We start from the raw sequence: 18,211 nt of genomic DNA, 5'->3' as shown, positions 1-18,211 counted from the left end.
TTGCCATCTGTATCATAATTTCTGATTTTTCTGGAGTTGGTAACACAGAAGAAAAGGGACTGTGTCTGGGCCATTCACATCCATGACTAAGTTAAAAAACAGAAAAAAAAAAAGTAGAATTGTTTCTAACAAAACACTAAATGATTTTAAGTTCACCAGTAGTGACAGTAGGCTATTCATTTTGTTCTTCTTGATGTTTTATATTTGACCAAGTTCATGTCCATGAAAAGTAAGTACTGTTTGATAATAGGATGGGCCAGTGTTTATAGGGACAAGGTAATAATAGCAAAGAGGCCAAAGGAATGCAAGGAATGCTAAGTGTTTATGTGATTACTGGAGAATACACAGAAAGTAATGATTCAAAAAAGTCAGAGCTGCTTTCCTGCAAAACATTAGACCTGGTCTTTATTAGGCCTATGTATTCTAGTTTCTTTAAAAAAATTGACATACCCACAAGTTAGCATGTAATGCTTTGAAACATATATAATGTTCATATCAGCATAAACTTACCATTTTCATGGTGGAAATAATCAAAATCCTTTTCTCTTCCTCTTTTGAAATGTACAATACATTATCATTTTCTGAAGTCACTTGACTATACAATAGAATACCAGAACTTACTTTTCCTGTATAACTGTAACTTAGCACCTATTGACCAACCTTTCTATTCTGCCTTCTTTATTTCTTTTTTTTTTATCTTTTATTTAATGAATATAAATTTCCAAAGTACGACTCATGGGTTACAATGGCTTTCCCCCCCATACCGTCCCTCCCACCCACAACCCTCCCCTTTCCCACTCCCTCTCCCCTTCCATTCACATCAAGATTCATTTTAGATTATCTTAATATACAGAAGATCAGCTTAGTATACCTTAAGTAAGGATTTCAACAGTTTGTTCCCACACAGAAACATAAAGTGAAAAATAATAGATGATTTTTTTTAAATGATGATGAAATCAGATCAGACCTATTGTCATGTTTAATCCCAGTGAGAGTCAAGTTGGGAATTGATAATTTCTTTTTTTTTTTTTTTTTTTTTTTACAGAAGATCAGTTTAGTGTACATTAAGTAAAGATTTCAATCGTTTGCACCCCCATAGAAACACAAAGTGAAATACACTGTTTGAGTACTCGTTATAGCATTAAGCCTCAGTGTACAGCACATTAAGGACAGAGATCCTACATGAGGAGTAAGTGCACAGTGACTCCTGTTGTTGACTTTACAAATTGACACTCCTGTTTATGACATCAATAATCTCCCTATGCACCAGTCATGAGTTTCCAAGGCTATGGAAGCCCCTTGAGTTCTCCGACTCTTATCTTGTTTAGACAAGGTCATAGTCAAAGTGGAGGTTCTCTCCTCCCTTCAGAGAAAGGCACCTCCCTCTTTGAAGACCTGTTCTTTCCACTGGGATCTCACTCACAGAGATCTTTTTGCCAGAGTGTCTTGGCTTTCCATGCCTGAAATACTCTCATGGGCTTTTCAGCCAGCTCCGAGTGCCTTTAGGGCTGATTCTGAGGCCAGAGTGCTATTTAGGACATCCGCCATTCTATGAGTCTGCTGAGTATCTCACTTCCCATGTTGGATCACTCTCCCCTTTATTTATTCTATCGGTTAGTGTTAGCAGATACTAGACTTGTTTATGTGCTCCCTTTGACTCTTAGTCCTTTCATTATGATCAATTGTGAACTGAAATTGATCACTTGGAATAGTGAGATGGCATTGGCACATGCCACCTTGATGGGATTGAATTGGAATCCCCTGGTATGTTTCCAACTCTACCAATTGGGGCAAGTCAGCCCGAGCATGCCCAAATTATACATCTCTTCCCTCTCTTATTCCCACTTTTATGTTTAACAGGGATCACATTTCAGTTAATTTTCAACACTTAAGAATAACTGTGTATTAATTACAGAATTAAACCAGTCATATTAAGTAGAACAGACAAAAATTACTATGAGGGATAATGTATTAAGTTGTCCATTAGCAGTCAGGGCTATGCTGATCAAGTCACCATTTCTCATAATGTCCATTTCACTTCAGGAGGTTTCCTTTTTGGTGTTCAGTCAGTTGTCACCGATCAGGGAGAACATATGGTATTTGTCCCTTTGGGACTGGCTTACTTCACTCAGCATGATGTGTTCCAGATTCCTCCATTTTGTTGCAAATGACTGGATTTCGTTGTTTCTTACTGCGGTATAGTATTCTAAAGAATACATATCCCATAATTTCTTTATCCAGTCTACCATTGATGGGCATTTAGGTTGGTTCCAGGTCTTGGCTATTGTGAATTGTGCTGCAGTAAACATTAGGGTGCAGACCGCTTTTTTGTTTATCAATTTAAACTCCTTTGGGTAAATTCCAAGGAGTGGGATGGCTGGGTCGAACGGTAGGGTTATATTCAGGTTTCTGAGGAATCTCCAGACTGATTTCCATAGTGGCTTGACCAGTTTGCATTCCCACCAACAGTGGGTTAGTGTCCCTTTTTCCCCACATCCTCGCCAGCATCTGTTGTTGGTAGATTTCTGTATGTGAGCCATTCTAACCGGGGTGAGCTGAAACCTCATTGTGGTTTTGATTTGCATTTCCCTGATTGCTAGTGACCTTGAACATTTTTTCATGTGCCTGTTGGCCATTTGGATTTCCTCTTTTGAAAAATGTCTATTGAAGTCCTTGGCCCATCTCTTAATTGGGTTGTTGGTTTTGTTTTTGTGGAGTTTCTTGATCTCTTTGTAGATTCTGGTTATTAACCCTTTATCTGTTGCATAGTTTGCAAATATTTTTTCCCATTCTGTTGGTTGTCTCTTCACTCTCCTGACTGTTTCTTTTGCAGTACAGAAACTTCTCAATTTGATGCAATCCCAATAGTTGATTTTGACTTTGACTGTCTGTGCCTCTCGGGTCTTTTCCAGAAATTCTTTGCCTGTGCCAATATCTTGAAGGGTTTCTCCAATGTTCTCTAATAACTTAATGGTGTCAGGACGTAGATTTAGGTCTTTAATCCATGTTGAGTGGATTTTTGTGTAAGGTGTAAGGTAGGGGTCTTGCTTCATGCTTCTGCACGTGGAAATCCAGTTTTCCCAGCACCATTTATTGAATAGACTGTCCTTGCTCCAGGAATTAGTTTTAGATCCTTGATCAAATATAAGTTGGCTGTAGATGTTTGGGTTGATTTCTGGTGTTTCAATTCTGTTCCATTGGTCTATCCATCTGTTTCTGTACCAGTACCATGCTGTTTTGATTACAACTGCCCTGTAGTATGTCCTGAAGTCTGGTATTGTGATGCCTCCGGCTTTGTTTTTGTTGTACAAGATTGCTTTAGCTATTCGAGGTCTCTTGTGCCTCCATATGAATTTCAGCATCATTTTTTCTAGATCTGCGAAGAATGTCTTTGGTATCTTGATTGGGATTGCATTGAATCTATAAATTGCTTTTGGGAGAATGGACATTTTAATGATGTTGATTCTTCCAATCCATGAGCATGGAAGATTTTTCCATTTTTTGGTATCCTCTTCTATTTCTTTCTTTAAGGTTTTGTAATTTTCATCGTAGAGATCTTTAACGTCCTTGGTTAAGTTTATTCCAAGGTATTTGATTGTTTTTGTAGCTATTGTGAATGGGATTGATCTTAGCAGTTCTTTCTCAGTCATGGCATTACTTGTGTATACAAAGGCTGTTGATTTTTGTGCATTGATTTTATATCCTGCCACTTTGCCAAACTCCTCTATGAGTTCCAATAGTCTCTTAGTAGAGTTCTTTGGATAATCTAAGTACAGAATCATATCGTCTGCAAAGAGGGATAGTTTGACTTCTTCCTTCTTGATTTGTATTCCTTTGATTTCTTTTTCTTGTCTGATGGCTCTGGCTAAAACTTCCAGAACTATGTTAAATAGCAGTGGTGAGAGTGGGCATCCCTGCCTGGTGCCAGATTTCAGTGGAAATGCTTCCAACTTTTCCCCATTCAATAGGATGCTGGCTGTGGGTTTTTTATAAATTGCTTTGATTATATTGAGGAATGTTCCTTCTATACCCAATTTGCTTAGAGTTTTCATCATGAAAGGGTGTTGAATTTTATCAAATGCTTTCTCTGCATCAATTGAGATAACCATATGTTTTTTCTTCTGCAGTCTGTTAATGTGGTGAATCACATTGATTGATTTGCGAATGTTGAACCATCCCTGCATACCAGGGATGAATCCCACTTGGTCTGGGTGGATGATTTTCCTGATGTGTTGTTGTATTCTATTGGCCAGAATTTTATTGAGGATTTTTGCATCTATGTTCATCAGGGATATTGGTCTGTAATTTTCTTTCAGTGCTGCATCTTTCTCTGGCTTAGGGATTAAGGTGATGCTGGCTTCATAGAAAGAATTTGGGAGGATTCCCTCTTCTTCGATTGTTCTGAATAGTTTGAGAAGAATTGGAGTTAGTTCTTCTTTAAATGTCTGGTAGAATTCAGCAGTGAATCCATCTGGTCCTGGGCTTTTCTTTGTTGGGAGGGCCTTTATTACTGTTTCAATTTCTGTCTCAGTTATGGGTCTATTTAGGTTTTCGATGTCTTCCTGGTTCAATTTTGGTAGATTGCATGTGTCCAGGAATCTATCCATTTCTGATAGGTTTTCCTGTTTGCTGGCATACAGGTCCTTGTAGTAATTTCTGATGATTCTTTTTATTTCTGTGGTGTCTGTTGTTACGTTTCCTTTTTCATCTCTGATTTTATTGATTTGGGTCTTTTCTCTTCTTTTTTTAGTTAGTTGGGCCAATGGGGTGTCAATTTTGTTAATTTTTTCAAAAAACCAGCTTCTCGCTTGGCTGATTTTTTGTAATTTTTTTTGGATTCAATCCTGTTAATTTCTTCTCTGGTTTTAATTATTTCTCTTCTCCTACTAGATTTGGGTTTGGTTTGCTGCAGTTTTTCTAGGTCCTTGAGGTGCGCTGAAAGCTCATTTATTTGGTACCTTTCCAATTTCTTGGTATAGGCCCCTATTGCTATAAATTTGCCTCTCAATACTGCTTTTGCTGTATCCCATAAGTTTTGATATGTTGTGTTGTTGTCTTCATTTACTTCCAGAAAGTTTTTGATTTCTCTTTTGATTTCTTGAATGACCCAGTGTTCATTCAGGAGCATGTTGTTCAGTCTCCATGTGTTTGCATACTTTCTGGGGTTTCCTGAGTTGCTAATTTCCAGCTTCATCCCGCTGTGGTCTGAGAAGCTGCATGGTATGATTCTAATTCTTTTAAATTTGCTGAGACTTGCTTTATGGCCTAGTATGTGATCAATCCTAGAGAAGGTTCCATGCGCTGCTGAGAAGAATGTGAAGTCTGTAGATGTAGGGTTGAAAGTTCTGTAGATATCTGTTAGATCCATTTGGGCAATAGTGTCAATTAAATCTGCTGTTTCCTTGTTGATCTTCTGTCCGGATGATCTGTCTATTTCTGAGAGTGGAGTATTGAAGTCCCCCAGTACTATTGTATTGGAATCTAAATCTCCCTTTAAGTCCCTTAACATATCTTTTAAATAGACCGGTGCCCTGTAATTAGGTGCATATACATTTATAATAGTTACATCTTTCTGTTGAATTGAACCCTTAATCATTATATAGTGTCCCTCTTTGTCTCTCTTAACAGTTTTTGTATTAAAGTTTATTTTGTCTGATATTAATATGGCTACACCTGCTTTTTTTTTGGTTTCTGTTGGCATGGAATATCTTTTTCCAACCTTTCACTTTCAGTCTGCATGCCTCTTTGTTAGAGAGATGTGTTTCTTGTAGGCAACAAATAGTTGGGTTGTATTCTGTGAGCCAGTCAGCCAAACGGTGTCTTTTAACTGAAGAATTCAGACCATTAATGTTCAATGTGACAATTGATACGTAGTGACTTTGCCCTGCCATTTTCCCGGAAATATTTTCTAGTATATGCTTTGAGCTTCCCATGCTCTTTTACTGGTAGGTGTTCTTCCTTTCCCTTCTTTCATATTGATGGCCGTGTTTCTGTGTTTCTGAGTGTAGCACATCTTTAAGTATCTTTTGCAGGGCCGGACGAGTGGCCACAAAGTCTTTCAATTTCTGTTTGCTATGAAAGGTCTTTATTTCACCTTCATTCACAAATGAGAGCTTGGCAGGATATAATATTCTGGGCTGGAAATTTTTCTCTCTTAGCACCTGTGCTATGTCTCGCCATTCCCTCCTAGCTTGTAGGGTTTCTGATGAGAAGTCAGCTGTGAGTCTGATTGGAGATCCTCTGAGAGTAATCTGACGTTTCTCTCTTGCACATTTTAGGATCTTTTCTTTATGTTTCACTGTGGTAAGTTTAATTACCACGTGTCGTGGTGAGGATCTCTTTTGGTCATGTTTATTGGGGGTTCTATGAGCTTCCTGTACTAGGATATCTCTGTCCTTCTCCAAACCTGGAAAGTTCTCTGCTAGTATCTCACTAAAAAGGCCTTCCAATCCTTTCTCTCTCTCCATGCCCTCAGGAACTCCTAGAACTCGAATGTTGGTTTTTTTAATAGTATCCTGTAGATTCCCAACAATATTTTTTAGGTTTCTAATTTCCTCTTCTTTTCTTTGGTTTGACTGTATGTTTTCCTGTGCTCTATCTTCTAAGTCCGATATTCTCTCTTCTGCTTCACCCATTCTGTTTTTAAGGCTTTCTAATGTGTTTGTCATTTGATCTATTGAGCTCTTCATTTCATTTTGATTTCTCTTGACTATTACACTTTCCTGTTCTACTAGTTTCTGAGTTTCATTTTGACTCTTCCTTAAAATTTCATTTTCACGAGAGAGATTTTCAATCTTGTCCATTAAGGATTTCTGTAGTTCAAGGATTTGCTTTTGAAAACTTCTAAATGTTCTTATCATAAATTTTTTGAAATCCGTATCTTGCATTTCTTCTATCTCATCATCTTCATACTCTTGGCTTGGGGTGTTTTGCTTATTTGGAGGCATCATAGTGTCATCGTTGATCTTGCTCCCTCTATTTCTGTGTTTGTTACTCGGCATAGTTAATTCTTCTTGCGTCACTGTGCGTTTTTTTTTTTTTCTTTTTTTTTTTTTTATACTGTGTCCGTGTTAGGTGGACTGCCTGCTGTTGGAGGAGCCTTGGATGCTTGAGATGGGTGCGGCCTGAGAGCTCTGCCTGGTTCTTCCTGGTTAAGGGTGTGCAAAGGTGACACCCTCAGGTTATGCGTGGTAAATCTCTCTCTTTTTATTTATTTATTTATTTTATTTATTCAGGGGGTAAGTAACACTGCAGGGCAGGGCTGTGCAGAATTGATGGTATTTAGCTTCCAGTCTTTGGCTCCTCTGGACTCCCACTGGGTTGCCTAGGCTACTGAATTGTAGTGACTCAGTTCCTTAACTCTCCCCCATTGATATGTAAATCCAAAGAGGAGGCCTGCTCTTTGTCTCTTGGGAATTCTTCAAGCCTTGCAGCCTTGTAACCTTTGCAAGGTTAGGGGGAAGAGAAACCCTGAAGCTTTTTTTTTTCCTTCTTTCCGGTAGTGAGTTTGCTGCACTTTCCGGCCCCCCTCTAGATTCTGACCCCCGTTTCCCCACCAATGTCTTGGGTTATTGAGCTCACCTCCCCTTCCAGCACCGATGTGTGGACTCGGAGCCCTGAGCGTCCCAAGTCTCCCCGCTGTTGTCTGTGTGGCATGCACTCCCCTTGGAGCACTGTCGCGTAGACCCTGGGGCTTCTGCAGCTGGGTCCTGCGACTTGGCTTCCGCGCGGTGGGCGACCTTGTTCTCCCAGTAGGTCCTCCGATTCACGCCTGCTCCATCCAGAAGGGTTTACCCTGCAATTTTTTTGGTTCTATTTTCTGCGGCTACCGTAACTCCCCTTTTATTAAACTAAATTTTCCCGGACTATCGGTGCACGCCCTCACTATTCCGCCATCTTGGCTCCGCCCCCCTGCCTTCTTTATTTCTTCTTTCATTTCAAAACCATGCACAGCTCTACTGCACAGATTCACAAAGGATTGATGATTGTAATAAAAACTCACTTGGCCAAAATCCTATTCCCTCATAATATTTTACTCTTTATTGGGTTGACATAATAAAATCTATTTCAACTAAAAAATTATAATGTATCAGCAATTAAAGACTATCAAAATAAAATTGGGTAAAGTTAAAAGATTGGACCTGCCACCACCTACCACTCTATAGTCCAAATCAATTTTATTGAAGTTCTCTGTTTACAGAGTGGTATCTTTGACTTCAAGAAATGAGAATAGGGGCCAATGCTGTGGTGTAGCGGGTCAAGCCGCCACCTGCAATGCCAGCATCCCATATGGGTGCCGGTTTGAGCCCCATCTGCTCCACTTTCAATCCAGCTCTCTGTTATGACTTGGGAAAGCAAAAGATGGTCCAAGTCCTTGGGCCCCTGCACCCGCATGGGAGACCCAGAAGAAGCTCCTGGCTCCTGGTTTCAAACCAGTGCAGCTCCAGCCATTGTGGCCAATTGGGAAGTGAACCAGCAGATGGAAGACCTCTCTCTCTGCCTCTCCTTCTCTCTGTAACTCTGACATTCAAATAAGTAAATAAATTTAAAGAAAAAAGAGAAGAAGAAGGAATGAGAATGAGTATTCCTTATTGTTGGAGAGTTTGTAAAATGAAAATGGGATCATTTGGAAGGGCAGAGTAATGCTATGGAACTAGGATACCTCAAGATTGTTTTTTTCTTTTTAGAGTTCTTGAAGGATAGAATTAATGTTAGGGGGGTGACAAAAAGTAGCACTTTCTGAAATTGACAAATGTACTGTACAATAATCTTGAATAAATCTGTAGATAATTGTATGATTGAATACAGCAAAATAATTAACTGTGAGTATGTGATTCTTTGAATCAAGTGGAATTAGGTGGTTTCCCAAAAATGCTTTTTTTGTGCTGTTATATAAAGACTTTGCTACCTGACTCTGGTCAGACACCTGACACAATGGCAAGTAAAGGATACAGAGCAAGGCTTCTTGACTCTGAATACAGTTATCTTTTATCAGTGATAATACACTAAGTATTTATAAGCACAAACTATTATTTATTTGATTTAACTTGGGATTCTAAGCAAACCAGAGTAATGAAAATTCTGCTGCCCCCATCTTGATTATTTTCTTTAGTGAACAGGAGACTGTTTTACAGCACCTTAACGACGTACAACACCTTGCTAAAAGACAGGGGGAACTTCAGCAGGGGATTTATCACGGCTTTCTCACTTATTTAACCCAGCTGATTCATTGAAGAACATGGCAGTCTGAGCTCTTTTCACCTCTTAAATCCACCACTAAGTCCTCACATTTAATCAAGTTCATGTGAATGAAGTCCTCCTATCCCCTGAACAATTCAAGGAAGATATAAATTATACAAAAATGCCTAAATTTCAGCCTCAAGAAAAGTGAAATTTCTTCATGGAAGCCAGGTTCTATACCCATATTCTCTAACCCACACCAAAACATCAAAGGACACTGGAGATAGATGTTTTCAAATGAATGCATATTAACATCTTCTGTTTTTTTCTTCTGATCTAGACACAAAGGTGCCCAGTTTCAATTGCATATTTGAAAACTTCTTCACCTTGATCTATGTAGAGAATTACAATGAAAAATATCATTGCATCTCTTTCCTTCTCATTTGAATAAGTAATTTTTGAGAAATTGTAACTGATTGTATTACACTTCTTCATCTTTGGATTCAATTCTTTATTTTACCTCCGATTAATTTCTATTTTATTTTATTTTATTTTATTTTATTTTGACAGGCAGAGTTAGACAGTGAGAGAGAGAGACTGAGAGAAAGTTTCACCCCCCCCCAAGTGGCCGCTATGGCAGGTGCTGTGCCAATCAGAAGCCAGGAGCCAGGCACCACCTCCTGGTCTCCCATGCGGGTGCAGGGCCCAAGCACTTGGGCCATCCTCCACTGCCTTCCTGGGCCACAGCAGAGAGCTGGACTGGAAGAGGAGCAACAGGGACAGAATCCGGCGCCCCAACCGGGACTAGAACCCAGGGAGCCGGCGACGCAGGTGGAGGATTAGCCTAGTGAGCTGTGGTGCCGGCCATCACCTATTGTTTTAATCATCTCCTGCTCACTCCATTGGTGAAGGAGAGATTATCCTCCTACAGCTATGAAGATGATCACACACACACACAGAATACCATACACTGGAAAGAATGATCAATAGCAATTTATTAATCACGTGGAAGCTCAGCCTGAGGGAGGAGGATGCTGTATTCAATGTACAACCATATAGGAATTGCTCTTGGGAACAATAAACAGAAAGGGACTGTGGGAGGCAAGATTTATTGGATCTAGAGAGTGAGAGAACCCCTGAATCTCTTGGACAGTTGTGATTTGCTTGTTTGAATAATTCTTCATGCTGACAAGGACCTGAAACTTGCTGCCCATACATATATGCTTGAAGGATATTTGTGGTGATGTTCATGGGCTTAATAAGCTTGTTAAATTCTAAGCTAAGAACATTCTCACACCATAATGCAAACATGCAGAAGGGATGATGAAGCTTCCTTTCAGGGTATACTCTTCACAGTGCCTTTATCTCTCTTTTTCTGCCAGCAGTACATAGTCCTTTGTTATAACAAACAGTGAAGCTGGAATGAAGGGAAGCATGCACTCTGAATTGAACATACATTATGTATACAAATATTTGCCAGACAAACCAGGCATTCTGACAGAAGCAAACGTCAGGGAACCTAACTCCATATATACTTGTTCCATTTTTTTTAAATGGCTAAGTGACCTTATGCCAATGTTGCAGGACAGTATGCTGGCTTAATCCTGTCTGTGTTCAGATATCTACATGATCCTTGGATGTTTGTGCAGACTAAGTTCTCTCAGTCCTGGAGCTGCCTATGTCCTTTGGGCAGTGATTCAGTGTGAAGATAAAATTGATCTAATGTACCATTTATAAAATATAGTAAGATTCAAGATAGTATAAACATTTCAATGTCTCTAGCATCAATTGAAAAAAATTCAGAATTTAAATATGTCAGCAAATGATGATTCTCATCAATTCAGATACATCACAAAGGGATATGCACTGAGAATGTCAACTTCCAGGTTTCTCTGGCTAATGTGACGATGGCTAGGGGAAAGGCTGACTTCTCTTAATTACTTTGTGTGTGCTCATGTTTACTTTCCTTATGAAGTTAGTAGAAGATTTATTACTGTGATTTCTCCCTAAGCAACAGAGTTTTTTGTTTGGTTGGTTGTTTGTTTTGGCTCCTTGTGCTGAAATCAAATGGAGAAGAGTGTGGGAAAAGCTTTTCCATAACTGCTAATATGGAGGAGTAAATAACAAAGATTTGTAGCCGATTTGTTACTTTTATATTGGCTTGGAGAGTTCCTCATCCTTCCAAATGTAATGAGAACATTTCCCAGCCAATCAGGATTCCAGTTTTAAATGTGAACTGGAATACAGGAATTGGCATATATATTTTATCCTGAGCATTTTAATGTGTCCCAGAAGAAAATCAAAAGGCTGGATAGCTATTATATACTATTTGAATTGAAATAAAAATAACTGGTTTGGTTTCCTTTAAAATTGTAATTGCTTTGTTAAAGTTAACTTTTGAAATTGGGCTGAAACCTCTTGTACACTATTTTCATTATTTATTAATAAACATATCAATATAATAATATATATTCAAAGATAATAAGTAGCATGTATTCAAAGATTTCTTAATCTGTAAGGAATCCATTTAGCCTTTGTAAATGAACACAACTTCTGACTTTCGACTTCAAGTCACACAACATAAATTAAGTCAAAATCCTGAAGCCTGGTGGCTACTTAGTTTTCTTGACCACAAGGGCACTTTGAAAAGCTTGCAGAAAAGTAGATTTAAAAGATCAGTTTATTTTGGGCAGAAATTTTTGAAGATATACATGGCTTATGTCTTGGAGATGAGGAAGACTTGATTTTATGATTTAAATTAAAATGCATGGTTTTCTGGAATTCAGTTATCCTGATCATAATAGAAGTTTTCTCTGTGTATTTGGTTTGGATGACTATGTAAATGTGTTTGGAGGTAGTATTGGAGGTATAATTCTCAGCACATTGTTGAGTTGGATTCGTTCTGAGAGGAGAAGCATGGTGGGGACAAGAGGTGTGGAGTTACCACACAGACACCAAGAGTTGGGTGAAAGCAGGCTAGAGGGAGCAGCTTACAGACTCATTTATCTCAGTTGGTACAGCAGCTTACATAGCTGAGGCAGCCAATCTGGTCAAGGGGCAGTTTATGCCCTAATTAATCACAGCCTGTTGCCAGGCAGGTTCCGTTGCCAGGTGGGTTCCGAAGCCATTCCTGAGTAACTGAGTAACTGGCTTGCTTGCCAGTGTCCATCTTGGCATAGCCTTCTCATTCCACCACAGTTCCCCCTTTTCGTTTATTTTTGAGCAATGGGAGGCATGATCTTTGGCCATAATATTGTTGACCCCGTTTCCATGTGGTCTCTGTACACGACTGTGCCTGTCTTCAGTTGTCTCCCCGGGGATCTTATCCATCGTGACTAACCAGCCCTCAAAATGGGAGACCACAGGAGTGCTCGCTCAGATAGGGTAGGAATGAGGAACAATGGTAATCAGGAGTGGCATGACCACACACAGGCTGTTGGCTGTTCGAATGACTGACCAGGGTTAAGTGGGGTATAAAGCAGTAGCAGATGTTGCTATGGACAGTTCCTCAGGGTAGGATGATAGGGCAGGTGTGTCTGCTAACAAGGTGGACTCTCAGTCTTGTTCAATTGGTTCTGGTTGACTCAGTTGCAGGCTTGATATTTCCGCTGGTACCCAAATGGACCATCCCGCATTCTCTGGAAAGACACAAGCATATCCTTGGCCCTTGGTTAGCAGAAGCCTTTTTACGGGTGTTGGAATCCAGGGCCTGAATTTTGCATCCACTCCAACATTAACAGCAAGATGCAGGTGGGATGGGGTTGAGAGGCTGCCCTGAGAGCCTGGGGTGCCCGGAGACTGCCACAAATGTGGGGATCCTCACTGGATGCAGATGGGATTACCTCACATGGGTTATTGCCTCGAGGTCATCTAAGTTCATCACACAGGTATTTGGGGGGTGGCTGACTAGGCCTTGCTACATTGTCTGCTGTCATGCCATTTTCACTGTCAGAGCTCTCTCTCCCTAAGTCATCAACTATTGCCTGTGAGGCAGAAGCCTGGAGTGACAGGCTCTTTTCACTCACAGATTATGTTTGGTAATCTGTTTGGGCTTCTGAGAGGGAGGTATCTTTACCATGTTTGAGTGCTTAAGAGCATCACACCATGTCAACTCTAGCCAAAGGAAAGACACCCACAGTACTGCTGCCATAACAAAGCAAATTCCTAGCACCTCAGTGGCTGATGGCATTCTGCAGGGGGTTCTCTACGTTAGATGAACAGACAGTGGTGTATCAGATCGTATGTATGTCCTGTGCTTAGTGGAGGACTTCCTTGATTTGTTAGATCAAAGCCATATGCCCACACGGTGTCTCCAGAGCATCACCTCTCTCGAGTGAGGGAAGATGACTTGGTTCCGAATTCTGGGATAATCAGTCCCTTATGTGAATTCACCTGGCGAACTGAAAGTAAGAGGAGGAGCCGAGAAGCAGTGTTCACGCTTCTGGGTGGTGTGTGCCTAACATGGGGTCACTTAGACCGAGGACAAGGACAAGGAAAGGGGCATAGGAGGGGGTTCTGTGCTCACCCTCACAGAACTGAACAGTATACGAAACACTAAGGGGCCTACTTGCTGAAATCAATGGGGGACCTCTCCGTGTCCGACATGCTGTCTCTCTCAGTCACGTTGGCACCAGATGCTGAGGTTGATTCAATCTGAGAGGAGGAGCACAGTCGGGGCAAGAGGTGCTGAGTCACCACACGGACCCCAGGAGTTGGGTGAAAGCGGGCTAGAGGCGAGCAGCCCGCAGAGTCGTTTATTTCAGTTGGTACAGCAGCTTATATAGCTGAGGCAGCCAATCTGGTCAAGGGGCAGTTTATGCCCTAACCAATCACAGCCTGTTTCCAGGCAGGCTCTGTTGCCAGGTGGGTTCCAAAGCCATTCCTCAGTAACTGATGTTCGCTTGCCAGTGGCCACCTTGGCTTGGCCTTCTCATTCCACCACAGCACCTGTACCAGCATTCATTGTAACTACAATCCTTACATTTTCTCATCTTACTTTTCATACTAAATGTATATACATGTGCATACAGAAGCATACTTATTCCACCTACATTTGAGTATTTATGAATACTCAAAAAATACTCAAAAAATGTTTTTTATCAAGAGGGAAATGTTTTTGCAAAGATAATTGCAATTGTTTAGCAGTGTCAAGTGATCAAAGAGACATCCAAGTTGATTCCTAATTCATTTTCTTTAAACTGGAAATTGATGAATTATAGTTGGATGTATTTATTGGGTACAAAGTGATGTTATTGTTTATAAACACAATATGAAATAATTAACATCTTTATCACAGGAAATACCATTGAATGGTAAGAATATTTAAAATTTATGCTCTTAATAATCTTGCATTATAAAATACATTGCAACTGAGATTGGTTATAACTTGCAAAGTTGTCCTCTGTAGGCAAGAATTTTGTCCTTGATTGTTAACTGTGCAATGAATTTCTGTGATAGGCTTTTTTTTTTTTCACCAGATAATTTGGTGTTCTTTCTCTCACTGACAATGAGCACTTCAACTGATACTGTTTCTCACTATAATTTGTCTGCTAAGAAACTTAGAGGCTCATCTGTCATTGCAGATCAGTTACTGGATAGAATCTTCAGTACTACACACTAACTTTCAATATTTGATTTTACCTTTTATTCTAACCACATTTTCTACATCCTGATCATTTTGCACACGCATCTTAAATTTTCTTTTGGGATATTGTGATTATAATAATAAACATTATGTCTCTAATTTTTCTATTCTAAATACATTGGAACACAAGATAAGGGTATGCAATGAAATGTACACCAACAAAATGTCTGCACTGAGGTTTGATAGTTTCTTTTTCTTGATCATATGGCTTGAGTCTAGATAAGACTGTTAACAGAGTTATTTCTGTGATATTTGGAATTAAGTTGAATTTAGACTCTACGTCCTCCATAATTCTTTTAATATAGAGACAACACATATACTTTAAAAGCAAGTTAATAGTAGATATTTCTTTACCACAACCTTTAAACATTTCCTCCAACTTCCATTCAAGTCATGGGATATAGAGATTATTAGGTCTGTAATAAAAATGTGACTATAATTTATTGAACATTTTCTTAGCATCAGATACAATGATACATGCATAATATCAACTGCATTATTTAATCCTCACAATGAATTTGTTTAAAGCATATTCTATGCTTTAAAAATGAGAGAATTGAAGGCCATTCATAAAATTTATGTCCATATTCATAAAGTTAATAAAAGATGGACTTGGAATCTTCAGTTATTAGAAACAATTTTTTTCAGAGTGTTAAGCAAAGTAAAATGCTTTTAAAAGATGTAGGTGTATTTCCCCTTACTGTGAAACTTTAGTAGTATGTAACCCAGAACTAGGGTGGAGGCCATGCTGCTCATAACATCCAAGATGCAGGCTTTGTTTGTACATACTTTTCTATTTCTCTAGATAATACGGCCGCATGGTCAGGTAGAATCACACTCCAGACTGAAGAAGGGAAGAATAGACTAATGAGGGGAAAAATAGTTTGTTATATCAGTGTTTTCAGAAAAGTTTCAGGAAACTGTATAGTGACATTTATATGTGTAACCCAGTTATATATCTCACTAGAATTAGCTGTACTGAAGACTGAGCAGATACCCACTGAGCAGAGTTGTACCCCATGTAGCATCCTAAATTACAAACAACCTTTATCAGAACAATGTTCTCTTATGTTGCTACTTAATTGGATTTCTCACATTCCATATCAGAATCTTAACTAGATAAGGCTATTTTTATAAAATAATATTTTGAGTTCCTCTTTTTTCAAACTGCTATGAAGACAGCCGAAGAATTATCTGGGAAAGAATGATTTTTGCCCAGTAGTGTTCAGTAAGTGCTTACCAAATTAATGGCTGAATGCATCCATGAAATGAGAACACTGTGCATTTCTCCATAGTCAAATTAAACATAAATATATACAACAAACTAAAATGGGTGAACAGAAACATTCTGATATAAGTTGCTGGTTTCTCCACACTAATTAAACAGGAAAAGCTCCTTCTTACAAGTATTTATCTGCTCATTCATTCAACAAATTTTAAAGTTCCTATTATGCATCTGGCACTTTTCCAGATGCTGAATATCAAAGATAAACAACTAAGATAAACCCATCGCTAGTTTTACATAGCTTACATTCTGTTAGGAGAGACAGACAGGCAAGCACAAGCTAGATGTATGTTAGATAACTCTATATGCTATGCAGAAAAATAAAGCTCGAAGAAGGCTAATGACAGCCAAGGGAATATTCTGGAGTGGCTGCTCAACAGAAAATGGATTTCTCGTCATAAAAAAATAAGAGAGCCACAACACTTCCCGTGAAAAACTGTAAACATTTATCTTAGATTCAGCAATTTGAAGATGGGATAGCAGGAAGGCAGGCAGTGTGGTAGGGAGAGATAAAGACTTCCTGGTAATTCATGTTCAATTGCACATAACCTTTTGGATTCTAAGTGCAGCTGTAAGGCCATTATTTCCAAAGACTGTCTTGATCTCTTGTCTTTACTGATTTGAAAAGCTATGTAACATATGTTTACAGGACTATTGTACTAAGAAGTGGCATTGGAGGTACAGTGTATCTGACATCATAGAAGACGTCAGTTCTCAGAGATTTACTAAAGATATCTTGCAGAGAACGTGGGCTGTCTTACAGATAAAAAGCAAACAACAACAACAACAAAACAAATAAACAAAAAACAAACCAAAACTGGATAAAGCATTTATGAAGAAAGAACTGCACACATCCATTGTTTATTTGGGAGCTGGTAATATCTACTTTTTAGATTGCAGATGTTATGTGACACCAAGTAAAGGGAGTAGTTCATTTGAGCACTGTATTTTCAAGAGGGTTAACTTTGTCAGAATGCAATGCACGGATCTAGACAGCAAAGAGCCGTTGTCCTGACATTTTAGAATTTCATCAGGCTACAATCTGTTCATTCGTTTGTAAAATGTAAACATGTACTAAATGTTCATAGACTTAGCTTCATAGAAAATTCAGAGGATGGGGCCAGAGGAGCAAAATATCCTGGAGTTTGCAATCCAGTTCCTGCCCTGGCTCCCAGGTTTGCCACAAATGCTGAACAGAATGTGTCCCTAGTCCTGGTCTATTTTTAAGTGAAGCTGTTTTTGAGAATGAGCTTTTTGTCTTTTCACTACTGCCTCTCATCTTTTTCTTCTCACTCTTAGGTTTCTTAGGTTTTTGATGCTCTCTTAATGCTCCTTGGCGTCCCAGGCAATGTCAACAAATAAGGCTTTTCATTAAGAAAAATTCCGTCACATAGAAACTGAGCCAAATATTTTCCTTTCCCTATCAATTTTTAATTATACTTACGTCTTAACTAAATACCATTGTTCTCATTTTTCAGAGAAGGATAAAGGGAATGAAATTTAAAGAAAAAGTCTAGGGAACATCTGAAATTTATAGATGAATTTTATAGATGAAGAAATTGATAATAGCTTATTTGTTAAAATACCACAATTTGTAATTCTTACACCTTGGTATTCTGAATTTATGCCTTCTTTCATTTTTCTATGTGTCCAGTTTAGAGACAATGTGGCCATTGGGTCTATCCTCATTAACTGTAGGTCTGCTGAGTGACTGCAGTGGACGAGTCTTGTAAACTAAATGAAAATGCAGATCATCATGGTTAAGAGTTTCTTGTTGGAGTCATACAGGTGTACATTTGAATTCGATCTCTGACTGTCACACTCTTTGTCGTCAAGGAGATTGGCCTTTTTTCATATGTGACTAGTCAGAGTACTTACTTCTCAGAGGTCTTTGGAAAATTTCAGGGTTCATGAGTATGAGACAGATATTTAATGTGCTGTGTCTTAATAATTTTTCTAAAGAACTCTATGACATGAATCTTACATTCTTATTTTGTGGAAGCCATGCTGGCAGATGGTAAGGGTCTAGATTTTGGAATAAGCCAAAATACTTTCAAGCTCCTTCTGCCAATTACCAGCAGTCTTAAAATTAACAGCAATGC

This window comes from Oryctolagus cuniculus, chromosome 2 (genome assembly GCF_964237555.1).
Source record: "Oryctolagus cuniculus chromosome 2, mOryCun1.1, whole genome shotgun sequence".
NCBI classification, from domain to species: domain Eukaryota; kingdom Metazoa; phylum Chordata; class Mammalia; order Lagomorpha; family Leporidae; genus Oryctolagus; species Oryctolagus cuniculus.
This window is presented reverse-complemented; position numbering follows the sequence as displayed.